This window comes from Austrofundulus limnaeus, unplaced genomic scaffold (assembly GCF_001266775.1).
Source record: "Austrofundulus limnaeus strain Quisiro unplaced genomic scaffold, Austrofundulus_limnaeus-1.0 Scaffold756, whole genome shotgun sequence".
Classification (NCBI taxonomy): domain Eukaryota; kingdom Metazoa; phylum Chordata; class Actinopteri; order Cyprinodontiformes; family Rivulidae; genus Austrofundulus; species Austrofundulus limnaeus.
This window is the reverse complement of record NW_013953158.1, coordinates 136,525-139,944: the sequence shown is the minus strand read 5'-3', so window position 1 is coordinate 139,944 and position 3,420 is coordinate 136,525. Positions and strand designations below refer to the sequence as shown.

At 37.3% G+C, this 3,420-nt stretch overlaps 1 protein-coding gene and 1 long non-coding RNA gene across 2 annotated transcripts in view; both read left to right on the top strand.

Annotated features, from left to right (window-relative positions):
- Positions 1 to 3,420, top strand: part of tnfrsf21 (tumor necrosis factor receptor superfamily, member 21) — a gene marked incomplete at its 3' end in the record, with an annotated part of 49,289 nt that overhangs the window by 40,957 nt on the left and 4,912 nt on the right.
- On the top strand, positions 2,490 to 3,404 carry LOC106532356 (uncharacterized). Its single transcript, XR_001312062.1, has 2 exons — positions 2,490 to 2,645; positions 3,322 to 3,404. It is a non-coding gene; the product is annotated as an uncharacterized LOC106532356 (long non-coding RNA).

The following is a 3,420-nucleotide window of genomic DNA, read 5'->3' as shown; positions in this document are numbered from 1 at the left end:
TCTGGGAGGGATGCTGTTGGACAGATCACGTGTGTTGTGATTCATTGACGGCCATACCTTCCTCTGTTCAAGACAATGATGACTGGTAGATAATAAGTTATTAGCGGTACTGAATTTTAATTTTAGAAAGCGCAAATCTGCTTATGAATTGTAAAAATTAGTATGCCCACTAAAGCGCAAACGAAATATTTAGGTCCTCAATTAGCGTATTTGCGCTTTAGTGGGCTGGTGCCCACCACTACATACGTATAAACATAATTTATTGACTTCCTGCACCTTCCTGTCTCTTTTTATGAATATTAAAAAATGGCAATCTTTTCCTGGCAGGTTACGGTTGTTTTGACCAAGCCAGATTGTTACACATCCTTCCAATGTGTGGCGTTCAAACTGGCTAGCACGTTCCTACCTCGAGTTACGAATAATATTATTAATTACATCCATATAGCAATCTTTTTCCATACGGGTTAGGGCTGTTTTGACTGACCCAGATCAAGTATGTCTGTTTTAACCATGCAAAAGTAGTAAAATCTGTCACAAAAAGACCTCCAATGTGTCCAATTCTGGAAGACCAATGACCCTCACCAGCCGTCTCATTTCACACCCAGCCTCATCCCATCAGCATCCAGCAGTCTGAGGATAAAAATGTCCTCTTCAATCACTCTGGCAGCTCGCCACCTGAACATCAACCTACCAACTGACATCTTCTGTTTCAAATATCTATCTTCATGCCATTATACTCTCAACTATGTCGTACTGTTTACCTGTTTGGTCTCTTACAACAAATGAAATCTTAGAACCCATAGTTAGGCTCTACAACAGGGCATACAAAATTCATGAAAAACTTCCTGGTTGGACTCATCACTGTACAGTTCTTTCATTGTCTGATGCCTTGACTTTTCAGAATTATGTTTTGTATAGTGGTATTAATTTATATTTTCAGATCTTTCAAGGTGCGAATTATGGAACTCTGTGTGCATTGTTGCCCAAATCAAATTCTGGAAGTGGTCATTCAACTAGATCTGTTACAAAAGGACAACTGATATTATCAACTTTTAAAAACTGTTGCGGCCAGAGGTCTTTCTTCTATGTTTATACTAAAGCATGGAATGACATTCCTCAAAATATAAAGTCCATTTCAAAACTACAGCCCTTTAAAAAGAATCTTGTCTGCCATCTGCTGGACACTTTTTGTTGTGCTCATATTTAGATGTCCGATTTTGCAAATGCTGCCTTTTTGAAATTTAGTATGCTTGTTTGTCTTTGTGTTTATGGTGTATAATGATGTGATTGTGATGCTGTAATTCTGAGTGTTTATGTGCTGCAGAACAGGAACCTGCTGTAAAACAGCAATTATGCTGAGTCAGGCTTGATTTTTAATAGTCTTTTCCAGTTAAATAAATCAATCAAATCAAWTCACCTCCCCATCTCCATCTTTCATCGCCTCCAAGTGCATCCCTCTCCTTCCTTCCACCACCAGTGTCCAGGCCCCAGGGGGGAAGAAAACTCCTACCCCTTAACCTAAACAGCTCATCCGAGCTTTCAGCCTCACAGCGCTCTCATCCTCAACTGGGGTCTGAGCGCCAAAACTGTCATTCGTATCAATCTCATCGGTTTATGTCAATCAATGATCAATATAAATAATTCTAATTTCACTTTGTCTTCGTGTGAGTCTTTCCAGGTTGAAATGGCACAGTGCCTCTTTAACTTGTTTAAGGATTTCACATTTATCTGGTTCTGGACTTTAATTTCTGTGTACATGCAGTGTTTTTTAAGGATTAGTTTTTACAAATGAGTGCATGTATGTCAGGCCATGAATCACTGCTAGCTGCTACATCCATTTAATCTGCCTTCTCCAGTAAATCATCCCAGATTTGTTGCTAGTAGCCTGTTTACTGCCACAGACAGTAATCTGGGATCAACCTGATTCTTATAAGTGAAGAAATTATTTGTGTGTGCATTTTTATTTTTAGGAGCCGTTGTACAAAAAGCATTTCTGCATAAATTGTGCTCATGTTTTTCTTTGTCTTTTCTTTTTTTTGGGGGTGGGGTGGGGGGGTGGATAACGGGCCTCATGCAAGAACCGTTCGTACGCACAGATTTGTTCTGAAGTTGTGCGTACGAGTGATTTAGGAGAATTTGTGGCATTCACCAATATTTTCGTATTCTAAGATTTTTTTCAGATATGAAGAAAATTCAGGAGTGGTCCAGACCTGTCGTATATTTTACCAGCTGCTGTTATCCAGACAGATTTTCCTCCCTAATAACTTTAAATTTCATTAGTTTGAAGATATTTTGAGTTGAAAATAAATCACACTCCATAATTATGTTGACAATAGGCTATTCTGCTTGAATTAGAGTTATAATTTTAAATGTAAGTAGAGAATTTGCATTTCCTACGAAAATGCAAGGGTGAATGCCTTTTGCGCAAAACATAAGCTAAAAGCTAAAGGTAGCAGACTCAAGTTGAAAGTAGCACCCAGATGGTGTAATGGAAGTAAAAAACTAAAATTAGTAGGAAAAAACCCCATAAAAATCAGAGAAAGTGATTATTTCAAGTGCAATAGCTAAAACAGCCGAAGTTTTCAGTGAGACAGCTAAAGGTAGCAGACTYAAGTTGAAAGTAGCACCCAGATGGTGAAATGGAAGTAAAACATTAAAATTAGTAGGAAAACCCCCCATAAAAATCAGAGAAAGTGATAATTTCAAGTGCAATAGGTAAAACAGCCGAAGTTTTCAGTGAGACAGCTAAAGGTAGCAGACTGTAGTTGAAAGTAGCACCCAGATGGTGAAATGGAAGTAAAAAATTAGAAATAGTAGGAAAAAAACCCAATAAAAATCAGAAGAAGTGATAATTTCAAGTGTAATAGGTAAAACAGCCGAAGTTTTCAGTGAGACAGCTAAAGGTAGCAAACTGTAGTTGAAAGTAGCACCCAGATGGTGAAATGGAAGTCAAAAATTAAATTTAGTAGGAAAAAAACCCCATTAAAATAGGATAAAGTGATAATTTCAAGTGTAATAGGTAAAACAGCCGAAGTTTTCAGTGAGACAGCTGAAGGTAGCAAACTCTAGTTGAAAGTAGCACCCAGATGGTGAAATGGAAGTAAAAAATTAAATTTATTAGGAAAAAACCCCATTAAAATAGGATAAAGTGATAATTTCAAGTGCAATAGGTAAAACAGCCGAAGTTTTCAGTGAGACAGCTAAAGGTAGCAAACTCTAGTTGAAAGTAGCACCCAGATGGTGAAATGGAAGTAAAAAATTAAAATTAGTAGGGAAAAACCCCATTAAAATAGGATAAATTGATAATTTCAAGAGTAATAGGTAAAAAAGCCGAAGTTTTCAGTGAGACAGCTAAAGGTAGCAAACTCTAGTTGAAAGTAGCACCCAGATGGTGAAATGGAAGTTAAAAAATAAAATTAG